Source organism: Choloepus didactylus, chromosome 9 (assembly GCF_015220235.1).
Source record: "Choloepus didactylus isolate mChoDid1 chromosome 9, mChoDid1.pri, whole genome shotgun sequence".
Lineage (NCBI taxonomy): Eukaryota > Metazoa > Chordata > Mammalia > Pilosa > Megalonychidae > Choloepus > Choloepus didactylus.
The window spans coordinates 90832802-90855064 of record NC_051315.1 but is presented as its reverse complement, the minus strand read 5'-3'; the positions used below and the strand labels follow the sequence as shown (position 1 = coordinate 90855064).

Here is a 22263-nt window from a genome sequence, read left to right as displayed (position 1 = left end):
TTAAATATTAAAATTGCATCATTATTTTGGCATGCATTGTACAACACTAGGGAGCCTATTGTGAGTTTCTGTTACTTCATTCAGAAGCTTAGGCCATTGTTTTTTCGTGCCAAAGAATTGACAAAACAAAAACAAATAACCAAAAAGCAAAATAAAACAAAAACAAAAAGCCTACAACCTTGAAAAACGGGAAAACAGTTATTTTTTGTGACTCAGTGGAATGATTGTCCTTGTGTTTCAGCTTAAGTGATTGCATTGCATAGTTTATGATTATTGTTATACCACAGGAGAGAAATATAATTTCCAGGTCCTGTTTTATATATTAATTTCCCATATTATCTTTACCTAACATTGTGTATGTGCCAAGGATTTTCACTATCTTTTTTATGAGTTCATCTTCATATCATTCCTAAGAATTATCAGTTGGACTCTCGTGTATTCTGATAAGGAAACTGTGAGGGATAAGTAATTTATACCAAACTATAAATTTGGTGACCTAGGACATGGGATTTTAAATTCCCCAGCTCTTTCATGACTCTGAATCTGTAATTAGATTATTACTTTATCTAAAATGTTTTAATGTGTTAAACTACACCTTAGGTTCTGCCAAGAAAGCAACCCATTGAAACCAGAGATGAAGAGCTTTTCCAGGGCAGGTATAGATTATTGCGAGTCTGAATGCAGCCTGAATCAGAACGCTTTAGCCAGTCTGGGTGCAGTAAAGTAGCTGAATCCTAAAGTCTGCTGCTTTCAAAGTGGCACGATGAAGGATGATTCATTTCCTTTCTCCACCAACTTTCCTTCTTGTGTAAGGGGTTCAGGATTTGATCCCAAGCAAATTACATACTGGGCAACATTGCTTTTATTTCATACTATATGCCTAAGTGAAATAAAAGAAGCCCCCCTTTCTTTCCCCCATAAACTTTTCATGCCATTTTAGGGATATTTTTCTCTGAATGTAAAGGTCATTGTATCCCACTGCTTGCATCCTGGTGTGCCAGCTTCCTGTTTGACAGGGCTATCCATCTCAGTTAGCATAGCTGCTCAATGCATCGTGAGCTAACATGTGGAACACAGAGCACTAAGTGGCCAAGATTTGATTCTTGGCACGTGCTGAGGGAAGGGGCTCTCAGGAAGTTTGCACTAGGGAGCCACACTGTTTCATTCAGTGATGTGGACTAAGAGCTCTACTCACCAAGGTGCGATATACTGACAATAAATATGGTCTACAGTGGAGGATAAAATAGGGAGAAAATTAAAATCAAGTATTTGCTTCCTCAACATTTTTGAAAAGCAAGGTTAAAAAATATTGAATACTTTTTTTTTTTTTTTTTTGGTTGAATCAGTTTTCTGAAGGTGCTCTAGAGGAGAGAGAAACTTTATTTAGTAGGTAAGCAAAGGCTGAATCATTAGGTCTTATACTGTACTCTCACAGAGAAAAAGAAATCTCGGTTTATTTTATTTTAAATTAGGCTGCTGATCTCTGTTTTGGGTAAATGGAAAAACTTTGAACTGTTTATTTTGAAATGAATGTATTAGATTTTTTTTTTTCATTCAGATCAATAAAAATATGCAGTTTACTTTATGTTTATTATAGGCCAAACAGCATGCAGGATGAGATTGGTTATTCATGTCCTGGACGAACAATAGAGCAGGAGAAAAATCAAATAGGAGGCAGAGCAAAATGTGACTGCATATTTGAGGAATGAGGTTTTATAGAGGTGCATAGTATTTTTTGTTGTTTGGTTTACTTGCTTATTTAGTTTTCAGTAATTTCCCCAAGACAGGAGAGTCACTGGGCAACTTCCATTGAAACCATCTGCAGTAGAGAACCTGCTCTTGCTGTGTTGTGTTCCCGAATCTCTGCTCATGCTGGAAAAGTTGAATGGAATTAAACTGCAAGGGCAATTGGTTGCTTGAGCCTATTTTAGTATTGAAACTCTTGGAACATGAGTTTTCATTTTGGTATGACCAAAAAAGTGTTTCAGTAATTGAATTGGAATATTGTAAGAAAAGAAAATATATTGGTAATGCCATTATTTTGGGGTGATGCTTAAGGTCCATTGACAAGGCAGTAGACCCATGCTCTTGTGAGCCTGGGGTAGTCAATTTCTTTTTCTGAGAGGGCATTCCTTCCAGGTGAGCTGAAGAAATTTCATTGAAAGAGAGTATTTGCCTCTAAAGTTTGGTAGAAATTCTAAAACAGAGTTTAGAGGCTTCTTTTTCTCCTGAGTAAACAGTAACTTCCTTTATTTGAAGACCAGATATTTGTACCCAAAAGAGGATAAGTGTACAAAACACTGTCATAAATCATGGGCACTGTGACCCAAACCCTCTATCTCCCAACACATATGCTACCCTCTGTGATTCTCAAGGATACAAGAGGCAGGATTCATCTGTCCTGCTGTTTTGCATATACAAAAAGAAGAAAAATGGCAGGCTCTTTGCTTTTCCCAGAAATAGATAGCTTGAGTTCTGATGAACAGCAAGCATGGTTTAGGCTCCCTGATGGCCTATGAATCCATGTCTGTGAAAGGAAAGTCTTCTAGTCTTTGGAAGAGGGGTGTTAACCTAGGACATTGATACTTCCAGGAGGGGCAGGGGGCACATCAAAGCCCGCCTCCCAACTCATACTCATCACTCCCTTTATTCTTCTTTTCTTCTCTTTTCATCCTTTCAATTCTGCCCCTTAGGGCTTTTGGCCCATGGACCTTCCCACACTGTCTGGAAAATTCTTTAGCTCACTCATGAAGTAGCTCTTCATATTTGCCAACACGAATGATGGTTTTTTTTTGTTTTTTTTTTTTTAAATTAAATTCAGCTTTATTGAGATATATCCACATACCATACAATCATCCATGGTGTACAATCAGTTCATAATACCATCATACAGTTGTGCATTCATCACCCCACTCCATCCCTGAACATTTTCTTGACACCAGAAAGAATAATAATCAAAAATAAAAGTATAAAAGAACACCCAACCCCCCCCATCCCACACTATTCTTCACTTTGTTTCTGTCCCCACTTTTCCACTCATCCATCCATACACTGGATAGAGGGAGTGCGATCCACAAGGTTTTTACACTCACACTGTCAGAGTGGTGGGTTTTGGAAGGCTGCAGAGATATCAAGGTGATCCCTCACTGTGCACATTTGATTTAATTTGTAAGTGGCATTTTATCTCTCCTCTGCTTTCTGTAAACTTTAAAATAAATTTTAAAATTTATTTTTGACCAAACAATCTTGTTTAAAAACAGACATGCCAAGCCATAAATAAGAGAAAATCCTTTCTGGATGGGTATTTTTTGGGACATGGTATACAAAAATTGCAGGCACAAGAGGAGGTCTTTTAATCACCATTATTTCTTATTTATGTTGCAATAATTAAATTTATGCAGTCATTTAAAATGATATTTTTAAAAGTGCACAGAAAAATATACTTAATATAATGCTAAATGAAAAAATCAGGATGCCAATACAGTCTGTTATATACAATTGTATAAAAGCACATATATACATAGAAGAAAGACAAAGAAAATACATTGAAATGTCAGCAAGTATGGGTGGTAGGATTATATGGAATTTATTCTACTTCTGCCATGAATTCGTCTCTGAATAATTGGAGGTTATTGCTACCTCAGTTTTGATAAGCAGTTTAAATTTGTCCACAAGTGTGAAACTTGTACATGATACAGATGCATTTCTGTTGTTTTTCCAGTTTAAGATTAAAAGAGGAATCAATAAGTCATTTATGAGCATCTGTGGTGTATAAACAAGGGATTTCTTAGAGATTTAATCATGCTAGGTATTTTAGTTTTCTTGTTACTAAAACAAATAACCATGCGATGGTTTGGCTTAAACGAGAATTTATTGGATCATGGTTTTGAGACTAGGAGAAGTCCAAAATCAAGGCGTCATCAAGGCAATGCTTTCTTCCAGAAGACTGTGACTTACTGAGGCTCTCTGTGGCTGGCTGCTGACAATCATTGGTCCTTGGCTTTTCTGTCCTATGGCAGTGCACATACCGGACTCCCCAGGCTCCTCTGGGTTCCCTTGACTTCTGGCTTTTTCTGTTGGCTTCCTTGCTATGTGTCTGAATTCCATTCATGCATATAAAGTACTCCAGTAATAGGATTAAGACCCATCCTGAGTCAGTTGGAGCACACCTAGTTCAGTTAGAACTAACCTCACCCAAAGGTCCTATTTATTATGGGTTAATACCCACAGAAATGGGTGAAGACTAAGAACATGTTTTTCTGGGGTATGTAACTCCAAGCCATCACACTAGGTAACATTGGTTGAGCACTCACTATGTATCAGGCACTATTCTAGAGATTTACATGTAGTGACTCATTTAATTAGCACAACAGCCCTCTGAAGTAAGTTATCATGTTTTCCATTTCACAGATAAGGAAACTGAGTCAAAAAAACAGGGGAAGTAACTTGCCCAGAAGCACACAGCCAGTGGGCAGAAGAGCTGAGACCTGAAGCCCAGTGAGCCACTTCCCGAGTTGGGGTCCTTACCCACAGGGCTGTTGTGTGACAGCCTGCTTGCAGGGAGTATAGAGTCAGGATAGGAGTAAATTCTTATTTAATGCTTGTGATTTACTTTTTGACATAAGCCCTAAAAGGCAGGACTTTTTAGATTGGGAGCTTACTGAATATAATTTGATAATGATTATATATGTTTGATAATGATAATATTATATATTTTTTATTTCCATGATAACTATATAGAGATACTTTTTCAAGGTAGCTGAACAAATTTCATGAAAAATAAATAACCTCACAAAAACTTTGTCCATTGAAGCCAACACTTCAAATAGAGGGCCTAGAGTAACGTGAGTACTTCAAATATATAATTCTGGTTTATCAATTCAAAGTGATCCCTTATTTGAATATAAAGATATTCCTTAGCAACTCTAACCTCTGAATTAATGAATTCAGCAGGATCAAATGGCTACCATATGCCAGGCATTATTCTAGATTTTGGGGATAAAGAACTAAAAAGATAAAATCCAACTTTCATGGAGCTTATATTCTTTAGTTTAAATATGCATGAAAAGCTTAGTGAATGGAATTATTAGTTGATGTCTGCCCTTCTGAGCTCAGCAGTTTTGAATGCAGAAATTCAGAGATTAGAAAATCACATAAAATTTATTTATTTTGGTGCTAATTTATAACACAATGTTCATTTTATTCCTGAAAAATACTTCATAATTCCTGTTCTTCTTGTAAGAGGAGAAAATAAATGAGGAGATCAAGATACGGATTAAAATTTCTAGGAATTCCTTGTTTGCTTCATTAAAGGAAAACAATTTATTTGCAATTTCTATCCATAGTTTTCTTCATTTAAAAAATAGGCCTATCTTTGGCTTTCATTTTTATTGGTGAAACTCTTCAGCTTTCAAATGTCCTTTTCTTTAAAAAATGGGGGCTAACACTTGAGGTAGGCATTTATTCAATGATTGTGATGGCTTGGAGCTATGTACCCAGAAAAACATGTTTTTATCCATTCCTGTGAGTGTGAACCCATTGTAAATAGGGCCTTGAGATGAAGTTTCTTTGGCTAAGGTGTGGCCCAATTGAGCCATGGTGGGTCTTAATCCTGTTACTGGAGGTCCTCTAGAGAATGCTTCAGAGGAGAAAGACACAGGAAGCCACCAGAAGCTGGAAGTCTTGCGAACCTGGAAGAGAAGGGAAAAGATGCCACCATGTACACTGCCATGTGACCAAAAAGTCAGGGACCAAGGGTCGCGGGCAGCCGGTCCCAGAACGCCACAGTTTTCTGAGAGAAAGTATCACCTTGATAACACCCTGATATTGGACTTCTAGCCTCAAAACCATGAGGTAATAAATTCCCATTATTTAAGCCAACCTACTGCATGATACTTGTTTTGGCAGCCAGGAAACTACAACAATGATGGAAGAATAAATAAGTGAATTTAAAGATACCATTTATTAGCCTGGAGAATTATATATGTTCCTAAAAAGTGCTGGCCTATTTTCTCTGATAATTAGAATTTGAACTCATGTCCTGGAAACTGTTATGTTCCTTTATAAAAGAGTAATTAGTACACAGCAAAATGTGATTCTCACAGGTATTCCATAAATGTTTGTAGAATGAATGAAAGCAGTTTTTTTTAAACTTTATTAATCAAAAAACAAGAAACAAAACAAAACAAAGGAATAAGAAAAACAAATATCCTAAATTAACTACATTGCTTCCCATATGCTCCTACCATACTCCAAGAAAATTAACAAACCATAGTCATTCCTGAGCATTCCCATATCATTAAGATATCTTATCTGTTCTTGTTAGATTATTGTTCCCCCTTTACTAGTTGCTGTCTATTTCTAGGCCCCCTATATTCTACAATATAAGATGTTTTGTTTTACATTTTTTAAGAGTTCACATTAGTGGTATCATACAATATCTCTCATTTTGTATCTGACTTATTTCACTCAACATGTCCTCAAGATTTATCCATGTTGTCTTATGTTTCACGACCTTGTTCTTTCTCACTGCTGCCTAGTATCCCATCATGTGTATGTACCACAGTTTTATTTATCCACTCATCTGATGTAGGACATTTAGTTACTTCCATCTCCTGGCAATTGTGAACAAGGCTGCTACGAACATTGGTGAGTTACCCTATGATCCAGCAATTTCACTTCTTGGTATTTACCCAGAGGACCTAAAAGCAGTGACATGAAAGCAGTTTTTAAGTTTCATTTTTACTAATCTTTATCCATGGAGATTTCTTTCTCTTAAGCTTCACTGTGAGATTGATTCCTATTCCTTTCATTAGCTATTTTTATCAGAAGTGAAATTTATTTGGACTCTATTGATCAGCAGTTATTATTTCTAGATTATTCTATGTCATCGTTCCATAGTGATATTTTGGCTGTGCCCATGGTGTAAGACTATGATAATAAATTTTAGAATCATAAGGAGTAATTATTCAAAAGGTGCTTATGGGATTGCTAGGATCCAAATTCTTCTGATCAAAACTTACTATATGTGGTTTAGGTTTAGTACTGTATACTGTTTACGGTTCGGTACTATATACTGCTTTTAATGTAAATTTTATCATTCGAAATGAATATATTTTCGATTGAAATCATTCATTGTTTAAAATGCTCTGTTCTTAAATTAATTCTTTAACACTCTTTGTTATGAAAAATGCAATCTATACAAAATAGAGAGACTAATGTACTCAATACTCAAGAAGCCATCTTCTAGGATCATCAGTTAGCAACTCATGGCCAATCTTGTTTCATCTCTGTCTCCACCCACTTCTCACCCATCCTCGACTGGATTATTTTAAAGCATAACCCAAACCTCATATTTCATCCATAAATAATTTTACTATTTATCTCTAAAAGATAAAGACTCTTGTAGAAACATAACTACAATACCATCATCATTCCTAAAACAAAAGATAAACAATTCCTTGACATCATGTAATATCCAGTCAAGGTTCAGATTTCCATATATGTATAATTGGTGGTTTATTCAAATCAGTAGCCATACAAATCCATGAACTGAATTTGGTTGATGTGTCTCTTAAGCCTTTTTGAATCTATAGGTTTCCTATTCTTTCAAATTTTTAAGAATTCTTTTTTAATTCTTATAAAGCTGATTTAATTCAGAATTATTTTTGTTTCACTAAACTTAGTGGAAATACTAACCTTTTAAATGCCTGCAAAAGGGAAGATGGTTAAAAGATGGTTGTCTGGAGTGAAGAGGTTTTTGAAGCTCTCAAAGTTTGACATTTTCCCTATTAAAACATTAAAAATGGTGTCTTGTTCTGTCTTACTTTGTTTCTTTATTTGGCTCTCTGTCTTTTCTTCCACTTTTGCTGCTTTAATTAAACTCTCATGTTTGGGAGACTCTCAGCAGTTTTTTCTTTATAAGGGCAATGTTGGAAAAAGGTGCATATTTAGAAATTTTAGGCCTTGGAGGAAACTTTTAACAAACAAGCTACTTTTTAAAAAATTCTGTGGCTCCCAAAAGAGAGCTAAAAAAGCTACCCAAAATTGCTGTTAACCACGTCTCAGCCCTCGTTAAAGCTGGACAGGCCAAAATGTAAAACACTGGTTAGGCCAAGGGCCCCCTATGCTCTCCCCTCCTCTGCTACAGAAAATTAAGTTTTCATATGTATGTGTGCATGTGTGTGAATGTGTATGTGTATATATTCTCTCTCACACACACATGCACACACACAGACACACAGAGTAAGACTTGAAACACTACTTTCTAACTAAATGCCAAGGGAAAAATAATGCCCATTTTGTTTCCTGGTCCAGTGTATACTTAAGAATGAATATCTAATATAAATGTTTATAGTTGAGTATTCCTTGTATTTGTTTATATTGTTATAAGGATGTTATTTTAAATATGTGAATATATAATTATGCCTCACATGAAGGTTGGTTGATAGCATTATTGTCTATATGTAAATTTGTAGAGGGTAAAAACCCTATCCGACTTGATTTGTGGGATGCCTAGCAGTTGAGTAGGTATTTGATAAAAACTATTTGAGGGTTGTGATTCAAAGAGTGATATTACCGTACCTATGATTGTGCAATTTCTACTTGAACACCCACTTTTCAATCATATCAAAGGAAATAATTTATTAAAAATATCTAGCTCATTATTTTCTCCATGATTAGGGAAGTGTTGAGCAATATTTTCGGTTATCTGTTTTGTTTGGGGCAATAGGTCATGGTAGCAATTAACTTCAGTGTATTTTTTAAGCTCCTTAAAGTCCTTGTTCCTGGAGTTCAGTGTTAATACCCATGACCTGGAGGAAACTAGCATGTAAGTTCTACGTTCTGGCATTGGTGTAAAATGAAGGTAAAAAGGACCAAACCTCAGTGATGTATAACCTTTATTTAATTATTAAGGTTGTGTTCCATTAAAAATATATAGCTTTGAAGAGTTACAGGATAGAAACTTGCAACTTACCATCATTGATACTCTGATATGTTAAATATTATGATCGTTTTTAAAAAACTTTATTCCCTTCTAAAGCATAATCATCTTTTACTAGTGTATAAATTTTAAATGAACGCTAAAGACATTTGCTGAAGACCCAAATCTGTTTGTGCTTTAAAAAGATGCAGTACAGATTCTGTTCAATGAACCTATTTGGTAAAAAGCACATTCATTGAAACACTTACAAATGCTTCAATAGTGCTGTTACCTTTTGGGTAGATCCTTTAAATTTAAAGCTCTCCATTGATGCACCTCTCAGTCTTGGTGTCATACCATCATATTCCACCTCGAAAGTGTTTTGACATTCATTAAGAGCAGGAAAACATTCTTGGCCATATTGCATTTTGTAATAATAAAATGATTTTTTTTCGGCTTCCTGGTCCCTATTTTTCCATTTTTGTTTGTAAATGAGCTCTATTCATCTACATCTTATAATTTCAGTTAATTTCTTCAAAATTGTGGAATTTCAAAATTGTAGTTCTTTCACTTCATATTTTAATGTACATTTTACATTTATGCTTGAATGTCCAAGTTTTCCCAGATACAATGTTATTGTATTTTTATGTATGGAATCTCAACCCAGTAATAATTCATTCATCTGCATAGAGTCAATAAGTGAGCAATTTATTTATTTTTTAGATAGCATGTTACCTGAGGTGGGACGGTGAGCTGTTAGGGACTTAGTCTTCCATCTGCAGTGACAGAGGAAAAGCTCAGTGGTGGTTGTGGGAGGCAGGGGAAAAAAACGAACATTCAGCTGGCCGTTTTGGTCACCCTGGCTTGGTTTCCTTGGTGCTCAGAGCATTTAAAACCCAGTGCTTTGAAACATGCTGTCTTCTGAGGTCGTTTTGAGAACTTTTAAGAGTCTTAAATCAAGGTGCTAGAGCACGTGACATTTGTTTGTTCAAAAGCAGTAATTGGCAAAACTATTTGTGTGTCAATGAAAGAAAACACAAAAGTTGTTCCTCTGACTCTTTTGGGGTTGAAGAAATATCACCCGGGACAGAACATCAACTCTAAGCTGCTGTTTTCCAAGCTCCTTACTTAGGTGGGAGAAGATTGCTGCAGGCTATGTGCAAATAGCTCCTCCAGTCCCTCTCAGCTTCCAGTTTCCCACTTCTGTCAGAGAAATACCTCGGACATACTCTTTCTGTCAGTTTTGTAAATCAAAGGCTGAGATTCTGGAGAGCTCACAGCACGTTTCCAATCTCTGCCCACAATGATTTGGCTGTATTGTGCCTGATAATTCCCCAGATAAAAGCGGGGCCCACCAGGAGTCTGTTCCTGATCAGATGCCCTGACCAGTTTTACCAACTTCAGATGGTGGTTCTTCTCGAGAATATATGCTCCAGAGCCATGGAAATAAATAACAATTCCAAATGTTTTATTATTATGAATACAGTGATTCTTTAAGGGGAAAAAAAGACTTCCTTTAAAGGGGGCCTGTTTTAGATACTTGGTGATGGAAGGTATATCAAAATTATTTGGAAAAAAAGTACTTTATTAAGATTTTTAGTCTGTGAGCACTGTTTAAAGAAATGTAGTTTAGTTTTACTATTCCTTTTTTGGGGAGAAGAAAATTACAAAGAAGCCTTTTAAGTTCACACATGATACTCTGGTTCTCTAATACACTTTCATTTCATTCACTCATTTAACAAATATTTATGTGCCAGGCATTATCCTGGGGACACAGCAAAGAACTGAACACATAATGTCCCTGTACTAAAGATACTGACATTCTGGTATGAGGGATAGAAAACAACTGAGTATATGTCTAATAAAGTGTTACGTAGAACCTGATGTTATCTTATGTGTATGTTGACCCTATTCTTTTTTTAAAAAATATCTTATTGTAAATAAAAAAAATAATTTGAGGTGAAATTGACATAATATAAAATTAACCATTTTGATGTGACTGACTTCAGTGGCATTTAGAATATTCAAAATGTTGTGCAACCAGCACCTTTATCTAGTTCCAAAACAATTCTGTCACTCCAAAGCTCATAATCCCTTCCCCATTAAACAGTTTCTTCCCATTTCCCCCTTCTCCCCAGCCTCTGGCAATCACCAATCTGCACTCCGTCTCTATAAATTTATCTGTCTGGTTATTGAATGTAAATGGAATCAGCCCTATTCTTGCCATCTTATATAGAGCTAGGGTTTTGACAAATCCAGGCATCTAGAAAATAGCTGCTTAACCGGAAGTAAGAACAAAAATGAAGGTTTTGAACACTGAAAAAAATAACTGTTGGTAATCTCAGGGAGGAAAGGAGGCCATTTTCAGGCTCTTACTCCACCACCTATGTAGGAAATAAGGACTGGAGTGAAAACAAGGAGGAAAGAAGTGATCACTAGAAGTGACAGTTGGTGGAAGGTGACAAAACAGCTGGAAAAAGACAAAGGTCTAGGCTGTTTAGCATCTGCGCCATGGTGTCTCCTCACACCTCAGGAGACCCTGACATTTCCACACAGCTTAGTCACCGGTGACCTCGAGACATCAAGCAGAGGTTTGAATCTCTTCACATTCGTTTTTCAGCAGGCAGGTAAGAGTATAATATTTTAGAAAGATACTCACAAGAAGGTTTAAAGATAAAATGATATAGGCACTTAAAAGGGTAAGCCTCAGCTGGCTGAAAAATTTACCCATGTGGACTAACTCATGTCTAGAATAGGGTAACTGTAACGTTGTTACAATTAACTTAAATTAAGCCGTGGTTTAGTTTTTGTGAGGGAAATGGAACTTTTTACATAAGACAGGATATGAATATATTTAATAAAATCAGCTAATATTTATTGAGTGCTTGTTATGCACCGGGCACTGTTTTAGGTGCTTAAGGTATAATAATTCATTCAGTCCTCATAACAATCCTTTGAAGTACGTAATATTATTACTTACATTTTACTGATAAAACTGAGGCTCAGAGAGGTTTAATGAGCTTGACTGACAACAAAAAGTGGCTCCAGAGAATGTGTACTTAACCAGTATCCCATCCTGTGGCATTATATTTCTAGTCTGTCAATTGAGTCTAGCATTTAAACTAATAAAATCTATATTTTACAGACATAAACCAAAGATTGACATTTTGGAATTGGTAACTGAACATATATATTTTTAAATTGAGCGGGGAGTGTGTTTTGAGTTAAAATAAAATTGAGCTATCTTGGGATGGCATTTTATGAGAACATATTTTATTAGACCCCATTTTTGTGTATCTAAGCACCTTATAAACTTATAATGTTTTAGTTTTTTTCTCATAATAAAGTAATGTTTGTTAATTGTAGAAAACTAGAAAATACAGCAAAAGTAGAAGACAAAAATCACCTATGTTCCAACTACCCACAGATAAACACAGGTAACATTTTGGAGTATTTCTCTTTAGTCATAGTGTTACACGTATTTTTACATAGTTGAAATCATAGGTATATAATATTTTCACCGGTGGTTTTTTACTTTACAATATAATGTGTAAATTGCATTTTCTTTATTGTTATTTCTAATACTACTGATTTTGTGATGCTTTTGGTTTTCAAAGCAAATGTGAAACATCAGCTTTCTTTTGATTACGTAGAAGGATTCTGGAGTAGTCAGTATATCAGAAAGTGTTAGGTGTGTCTGGCACATGCTAGATAACAATGTTTCACTACAACATTTATGCAAGAATATAGTAATCCTTTGAAAATAAATTTCTTATTTAATTAGCTGCAGGTGAAAGGCCAATTATTTTTAAAAAATACACAGCACTTATCTGCTTTCTTTCTTACCTCTACCTTGTGGTAAAGAGTTAAGTTTCTTAATGTGGGAGAAGGGTAAAAAAGACATTGGGTCATTCAGGAAACTTTAGTTAATTGTTTTCATAATTTGTTTTTATAATAGTCTTGTTCTTACCCACATTTTGGTCTTTAAAAGACACATAGACAGCATTGTGTGGGTTAGTTACTGAGTGCTTACTAGCTTCACAGTAACAGTCCAGTGTTAAAGATGTCCTAGGCCCAGGAATTAATAACTGATGACAGTTTGTCTGTTTTTTAGCCTCTGGCTTTTGCTATGTGCAGTAGGATGGGGTTTTTTATGAAAGAATCATTGGAGAAAAAGTCTTAAGGAAGGTTTTTCCTGTGTATGAATTGATTGAGGACAGCTCAATGTTAGATGTATGGAATTTGTCAAACAAATCGTGAAGGCTCATGTGCTTACAGGAGCAATGGGTTGTAATCCCTTTTTCTTTTTGTGGTTTGTTTCCATCAGACCTCCAGTCCTGCTGGGTATAGAAAAGAAACAAGCATCTCTCTGTCTCCCTTCTGTAGTTTATAGTTCTAAGAATAACTTATCTGCTGCTTTTCACATTTTTTCCTTCAGCTTGGCACGTGTGAGACAACCTTGTCAGAATTCAAATGTATTTGGCCACCTACCCCACCCCTCTCCCAACAGTGTCATTGATGCCGTTATCTCCCTTTTGTTTGCTTTTTGGGAGTCATTCAGCCCATACTGAGGTCTGTCCTCAGAGGTATAGATCATTCTCTTCCCATGTGATTTTGCTGGTGACCCTTGGATAGGGAGTATTTGCTTTCAATTTAGGAGGATTTTCATAATAGACATAGCAAGGATTGGTCTGCATTTATATAACTCAAATTATCTATTAAAATGTATTCATAAGCAAAAACACCAGTTTTTGATGTTGGAGTTTTGATTATGAAGCCAGTGTTTTATCATAAGTATACAGATAAGAGAGCTCTTAGGTAACACATTGTTATAATTTGTCACTATGTTCCTTTTTCACTTGTAACCTCCAGTGGATATTAAAACATATCCATTTGCAGTTCAAACTAATGCAATTAAGATCAGCAACTATTTTTCCTTTTTTACTTACTAAGGGGGATCTTCCTGTTGTGATCAATAATAAGACTGAGTCTCTCAGCAGATATTAATTTAGCCAGGTAAATTAAAAGGAATAGCCCAACCTCTGTTGTAAATCAGGATTAAAACACTTGCAGGAGTGGAGTGTTACCCCAGGGGACAGAAATGTCACTTACTACTTAATAAGGGATCCTGGCTGCATTGTCCTGAAGGCCACTAAAAGAACCAATTTGTCACCCAAACAAGTGCCCACCAATAAGGTATTTTGAAATGCCCCAGGCAGTACTAGCAAATAAGGCATATTCTTGCTACATTTTCATGTCTGTTTAGTCCTTTAAAACAAAAAGAGAGAGGTGTGTGTATTGTTGCTAGTTATAATTCTAGCAAACACAGAGTCTTCTCTGTGTCCATGTACTGTTCTAAGTGTGTTACTTATGTTAACTCATTTAAAGCTCACAGACCTTCTGTGACATATGTAGGGAAATTAAGGCACAGGGAGGTCATGAGACTTATCCTAGGGCACACAGCAAGTATGTGATGGAGCCTGGAGTTAAGTATTCAAATCCAGGCTTTCAGTTTCTTGAGGCAGCAGCTTAACCTCTACACCTCTCTTCCCTGCCCATCCACCCCCCACCCCCATCCCCATCCCGTCTCTCTTTGGCACAATTAAGTCATCACCACTATAGTTGGTTAATATTAAAAATGTAAATAAAAGCCCCTACAAGGCGTGACCTAATATAAACAGACTAACTCATTAAAATGCTAAATATTCCACCCCCCCCTTTCCTTTATTGTCTTCTTCTGGGGGTGAATGGGGAGGAAAGGAGAAGGGCAGAGAACTTCAGAGACAATATGAGTGCATTCTCCTTAATCTGAAATATTTTGATGCTTCTGGAAAAGTGAGATGATTTAATTTCATATATAATTGCATGAGGAATTATAAATTATGTTTTCGAAAATACCTATGACACTAAACCACAAAATGAACAGATAAAACTGATTTGTTCTCTGACAAATCAAGATATATGGCAGTGTTTTTATTACAAGTGCTGTTTGTGCGGATGGAGCAGCTGAATATGCTACAATATGACATGAAGCATTCCCACGCGGCGCTGCTTTCACATGGACATCCTGAGGTGATTTACAATCCATACTAAAATTTTAAAAACATGCTGTCAGGCAAGCCCAGGTTGAACTTTTAAAGTCATAGAAGGCAGATATATCTTTCTAATTGACCTTCTTTAGCATAAACCACTGTTCAGAAATAAGTTGTTTTATCCTGTGGAGAGAATGAACCATTTTCAGGGCACTGGGGGTACCACTTAGAAAATTATCTTTCTTTAATGCATTTAATAGTTTCCTGGAAGGTATGTGTTGACTTATTCTGGAGGGTAATTTATTCATAGTAAGACTAAGAGTTTTTTTTTCTTCCCACTGGACTAAAAACAAAGTGTGTTCTGGGTCTCTGTGGTGGTGTAATGCGAAAACTAAAAATTTGGTTGTTGTGAGTTTAAGAACTTCTCAAAGGACCTGTGTCCTCAAGCTGCCACAGCCATTTGTTTTTCCTGAATTTAAAAAGGGCTTTGAAATGTGTGGAACCAAAATAGTTATGTTTGTAGCACTAAGGATCTGTGAAGATGAAAGTGTCGCCTTCCGTGTGAGAGGGGGTTGATACGGGTTGTTGCCAGTGGGACTGGATTGTTGCCTTGACTTTGCTGTGCAGTGATGGATTTTTCACTGAGCCAGCCACAGTCACTTACCCGTCACCCTTGTGATTCATGACAGCTGATTTGTGATGGGTGGACAGAAATAGGAAGTGGAAACTGGATCTTTGGATCAAAGAAAGAAAACAGAAAAAGTCCATATAGCCGATATTGGTCTACTTTTGCATCAGATTTCAGTTGGGTCAGTTCATCCATACAGGAGGCATTATTGCACAGAACTGGTACTTGTACTGGATGCTTTCTGTAAATATTTTCTTTTTAGGTATGTTTCTATTGGGTGTAATAAAAAGTTGTCTGAAGTTGGTTAATCAAATTTAAATGCTAGAATTTATTGAACAAATCACATCAAACAATAAATAGTATTGCATTAAGTTGTAAGAATATAGAAGTAAACTAGGTTAAAATTGGAAAGTGAAATTCACTGATAGAATTTTGCAGTTGTGCATTAGTCTTTTTTTAAAAAATGAATAGCATAACTAACAAAGCATAGCTAATTATAAATGGTTGAAAGCATATTGATTTACTGTTTTCTTTTCCCTGTGGAACTAATAAAACCCGTGTGTATTTAAGCATGTTTACTGTTTTGAGGTACAACATTATTAATTGTTGGATTGTGGTCAGCTGAGATCTGTCTAGTACTGTATAACAGAAACTCGGATCTCTAGTTCTATATCTTCTGCCTTCTTGTTTTAAATGAGGACGGTATAGTGTGGTGGTTGATGATGTGGGTTCTGGAGTCTGACTGGAAGGCTTTTAATCTTTGCGACGACTTCCCGGCTCTGTGAGTCTCTGCTTCAGTATTGTCATCTATAAAATGGGTATAACATTCGTACCTCCTCCTTAGGATCATTATGAGTCTTGTGTGAACAATCCATGTGAAGTGCTTTACATTGCTTGTGGCACAGGGTAACCACTGAATACATGTTATTTGCTATTATTATTATTACTTCATAATGCAGACACCAGATATAATGTATTAATTTCTTTTGTTTTCTGTTGATTTCATTCATAGAGCCCCTCATTTGAGATACTGGATGTGAATTACCAATGTTATTTCCTTAATCTTTATGAACTTTTTATGGCTTAGGAAGAATGGGTAATTTGATAATAATAATTTTTAACTGACAAAATCCAACTCCATGACTCTGCATCAGCTTGGAATAGAGTTGTTTTCTTTTTTATGGAAAAAGTGCCTCTTCACTTTTTTTCAAAGCATTTAATATTTTTTTTATATATGCTGACAACATAATAAAACTTTTTCCAAAAATCATCTGGTTGAAATTATGCATTTTAAAAAATGAAATGGATTTAATTAATGACAAGTGAAAATGTAAATTTTTACTGATGGCTTTGTAATCAATTAAGTAGTTTTTAAGTCAAGTGACAAATGCTTTGCATCGGTTCAGTCTTTCTTCTCCTTCTGTCCAGTTCCCTAAACCAAGTTACCCAAGTACAATGCAACTTTACTACAGTGAGCCCATCTTATCAACTCAACTTCTTCCACAGTTGTGTTGAAAAAGCCAGAATTTTTTTCCTTCCATTCTGCCTTTAACAGTTGTTCATATCTTTTCTCTTCTTCATAAGTGGTTCCTCTTGTGGAACTGTCTCAAAGCAAATCCGGGACTGTGTGGAGGAGAAGGAATGAAAATGTTTTCCTCTGGGGACACATTGCCAGTAGGTATTTGTATCCTGGAAAATTTGAATGTAATGTGAACTGAGTTTGTCACCTTTGAATCACTGCTCCTTGTCTTGTCATTCTCCCTCCTGGAGCATTTTACAGGAGATAGCTTCATGGCCAAATTCCATTATTTTGGTGCACTTTTACCTGGACTAAATGATCAGTGCTAAAAAAAAAGAAATGGTGATATTCATGTGCCTAAAAAGCGCAATTAGATAAAAACGTTATGTCATGTCATATTCAGATATATTACGGCAAACAGGGTGGTAATATAACTATTAACAGGGCAGTAAGAAATGAAAAACAGTGGTGAACTCAAAAATAGTTTTAATTTAATTCTAATTTATTGACTTCTTTTTCCTCACCTCTTCAGTCTTCTTCCATTCTGTTTCTCTTTTCTTAGTATTTGAAATCTTCCTATTTTTTTTCTTTTTTTAAACTATATTCTATTCTTAAAAAAAAAAATCAATGTGGATTACCTGTTGTGAAACTTAGAATTGGAAGACCTTTCTCCCGCCAACTAGAAAATGTGTGGTCCCATCATGTTTTGGCATGTGTTTATTTTAATATTAGAATTACCAACTGAAGCTAATAATACTCTAAGAAAAGTATAATTAGGAAGGTAAATCTGTATCAAAAATTGCATGGTATACCTCAAAGTCAAATATAATTATTAGTGCATAATTATTCATTCATAGATTTGTACATAAAAGTGTTTTTAAAATTTGTGTATTTTTAAAAATTCATAATTTCCCACAGAGGATACTCCAGTAGCTCTTAGACAAAATAACCCACTTTGGTATAATAGAACCACACCTATGTGGAAATAACTGAAACACACTAAAAGAGAAATATTATATTATTTCTTCTACCGAATATTATAATGTGGTATCTGCCAAGTCCTGGTGCCACTCCCTTCTGGTCCTATTTTTAACTCCCGAAGTATTCACCCCTGCCCAAATGGCATGGTTGATGGCCACCTCTTTACTGTGAGGCCATTTGCAGGGATGGGGGGTGGGCGCAGTGGTGATGATACAAGTTGGCACCGGGCTTTGGTGGGCAGAGGGCAGCCCCACAGAGAAGGAGAGATCACTGGGAATCATTTCCCTCAAAGGTCTTAGAGAGAAGGATGCAGCATAACGCCAGGACGAGTGGGGCTGGATCAGGAGGGGCACAGTGCAGACACCACAGGTCTAGCTTCCAACCCTACAAGTGTGCATTGCCACAGAAAACCTGTGTGGGGAGGGGTGATGGGCCACGTGAGCATCCAGCATGCTCAACCTCATTGGGGGAGTAAGGTATTCATTCCTTTAATCAGATTTCTGATGAAGTATCCACTGTCCCAAATAAAATAAATCAAATCAAATAAATAAAATAACTTATCTATAGTATTCTAATGCGATTTGGATATCCATATGTTTTATCTCAGTTTTTTTTTTAACCAGCGGGCATTATTGATATTAAATGCTTGTTATAGCAATAACGTTTTAAATCGTATTATACATATTAGCTAATAAGTTACAGCAATACCATATAACATTTTAAATGATTCATATGGCTAATAATTAGCAACATTCTCAGTGATTAGTAATAACATTTATGACTTAGTCTCCATTTCAATTAATTGTGTATGTAACAGTTACATTTTTTGAATATTTTGAACAGTTATTTGAGAATTGGCCATTTGGCAAATGTCAAATTTAGAGCTGCTTTGTTCCCCAAAATAACGTTTTCCTTTGGGACTTGTAGTCATGCATATATATAAGGCATGTGCTATAAGCCTGTATTGTGCAGGACAGTGTGTTTCTCACTTGTGGCCCTATATTTTACTATGTAATGTTTTTATGGTTCTTATTCTTATTTGATTTATTTTTTAGACTGTCTTCAAATTGAGCTATCTCTGTTGCACTCACTCTGTAGATTTTTCCTCTTTTTATCCCCAACTTTTCATAATCTGAACTGAATGCTTCCTCAGTATGGTTATGATTTAACCTTTACTTAATCAGAAGGCACCTCTGCTGTTGTGCTCTGGTACCTGGCTCCCTGCCACAATTTCCTGCCCATTTACCCCTTTCTCACACATGTGTCAGGGATCATTCCAGAAGGACAGGTGTGTACCGAGGGATCCCTATGAGATCCTGCTTCTGCTTGAATCATTCTGTTTTGTTTGTGATCCGGTGAGAGTGGAGTGACCGGCTTAGGCTTTTCTTCAGCAGAAGCCACATGGTGTTTCGAAAGGAAAGGCTTTCTGCAGACTGGGGCTTGTGACAGGCAGGAGAGGCTGGTTCTGGAGTCTTGAGTGAGCGCTTTGACACACCGAGTAACAGCCCATTATCACTTGTGCTGGTGTCAAAACAATACAGCAGTTTGAACTGCAGCTCAGCTTACTCCTGCTGTCACACATGCTCCCTCCTAAGTCATTAGAGTGTTGGCGTGGGCTCCTTCCGGGATCAGTCAGAGATGCGTTAGGGGAGGTGGAAGTATTTATTAATTCAATTTTAGAAGTGATTATTAATCATCTGCTATGTGTCAGGCACTGTGAGGGAAGCGGGGGTTGTTGGACAAGGTCCCTGCCCTCAAGGTGCCTCTTGAGGAGAACATACAGGTACAGGAAGAGCAACATAAGAGGGGGACAAAACTGCTTCGCGAGGTCAAAAGAGGAAGAAATCTCATTAGGTTGAAGGGATCAGTTTAGACTTCATGAGGGAGGTGATATGGAGAAAGGCCTTGACAAAGTGGAGGATTTTGATGGGCAGAGATGAGGGGAGAGTGACTGTTGGAGAGAGTTCCATTTGGCTGGTGAGAGTTCCATTTAGGAGGTATCAGTACTGAAGAATCTATTGTAATGAGCATCAGTGTCAGGCTAAAGAGTTAATGTTTTATTTAGTGGTCTCTTGCTGGAGACTTCTGTGTATACTAAGAAGTTAGCTTAGGTATTTATCAGTTAAGGCAGCAAGTGACTACATGTAGCAGAAACTACAACAGTGGCTTAATCAAATAGGGAATTTATTTGTGTCAGGTGGGTGACCAGTCCAGGCTAAAAAAATTATCTCCACAATGCTGTCAGGAACCTGGGCTCTGGCTCTCTTTCTTGCTTTTCTTTTCATAGTTGTAAAATGGCTGCTATACCTCCCAACATCCAGTTTAGATTCCAGGCAGGAAGAGAGTGGGGAAAGGAGAAGGGCAAAAGGGAAATTGTCTCTCCTCACAAAGATCTGTCTTTATTATTCTGGAAGGAATACCTTACCCCAGGACTTATCTCAGTCCCAAGTCTAGAGAGCCTGGGAAATCAGGCTTTTGTTTGACTCAGTGCTGCTCAGAAAAAAAAAAAAAATTGGGATGCTCTAGTAAGAAAGAAGGGGAGAGTGGATGTTGGGTAGGCAAGGAGCAGTGTTGGCCATAATTTATTTGGGAGTCTATCTTGGGAAGTCAGGGAAGATAGAGAACAGAGCCCAGAAAGCTAACAATGCCAGCAAGGACTTTTGATTAGAATCAGAGGAGGAAAAAAAAGTTCAGTTTCGTTTCAGTTTTAGATTTGTTTAATGAAAGAATATGAAACAATGAGTTGGGAAAACTAGGCTCTAAATATGGCATCATTATTAACCCTGCATATATTTGAAGACGTCACTTCTCTGAACCTCTGTTTTCTTATCTATAAAGTTAGGGGCTTCACAGCCTAGAAGTCCAGAATCTATGATTTTAAGAAATGATTGCATATGTACTATTGAATACTATTTTCACATTATACACTGAGTAAGTTATAAAAAATAAACATGGATTATGAGAAGATAGTTAACTGAAAATGTTTTCTCCTAATTTAAGGAACCAAATTATTAGCAAAAGTATTTTGTGTATTGATTTAAAACATACATTTTTTAAAAGAACAGTCTATAATATTCCTTGGCACTGGTATTTTCTCTTGTCAACTATGCTTGTGTTTAGTTAATGTAAGGAAGTAGGAGATAAGATTCATTCTTTGAGCCCCTGCTCTAACAGGATTATTTATAATGTGACAATTTATTACATGGTCTTTGCCTGATAAGTGGCTCAGTTACATTCTCCATGTATTTTACCATTCACACAGGCAGCTCGTACCATACAAGGCAAAGATAACACAGTTCTACTTTTCATCTGTTAATTGTCCCATTAGGTGAGGCGTTGTCCTCTCTGCTCTATCCTTGATTTTCCCCCTCAACCACCAGGCCCATTGTTGGTTGGGGAGTGAAGACAAAGACACAGACAAATATAGAACAGACAGGAGACTAAGCAGTGGAGTGCTGAAGCAGTGCTCTTGTCTTTGTGTGCAGTCAGGTGAGTGGGGACAGGAAGCTCTATGAGGGGTCTCTGCTCCTGCCCAAGGGTGTCCCCTCTTCCTGCGCCCACTCACCGACTCTCCCAGTTTTTCTGGAATCTTGCTTCATCGTTTGCCCCCAGAATTTCTTGTCTCTTTTAATTCTCTCCCTCCTTTGGCTCTTTCTGCTTGGTCTATAGAAATGCTCAATCAAGACTGCCCCACACTAAAACAAACAGGAATTCTCAATGTTTACTCCACCAGCACATTTTTGTTCTTCCTTGTTAAATGGTTTCCAAGTATGCATCGCTCCCTCCCTACAATCTAGCTCCCATCTGTCTCAAATCACTTTCTCACTCTCAGGTCAGCAGTGCTTTTCTGTTCACCAAATTTAGGGACCCCACAATCTGGTCTAACTCTTCCTTTTCATCCTCCCCCACCAGTGTGACTGCTTGCATTTCCTACCCTCGTTTGGAGCCAAGTTTCTCTATGTTCTTCAGACCCAACGTGTTCTTTCCTGTGTCTCTTTCTTTATGAATTTTCTGAAATGCTTGCTACCTCTCCAGTTCACCTGGAACACTTAAGACCCCAATAAGTGGATCATCCCTTCATCCCACTGCCCTCTCACCAAATAGCTTTAGGTACTTTCTTCTCTGTGCTCCTAAGCATTTACCTTCATCACGGCAGTTAACACAATGGATTATGGTGTTT

The 22263-nt window shown here is 36.8% G+C and overlaps 1 protein-coding gene across 2 annotated transcripts in view; it reads left to right on the top strand.

Annotated features, from left to right (window-relative positions):
• The window catches only part of SATB2 (SATB homeobox 2), a 202264-nt gene that overhangs the window by 29036 nt on the left and 150965 nt on the right, over nucleotides 1-22263 (top strand). The gene's annotated exons all lie outside the window — the stretch shown is intronic.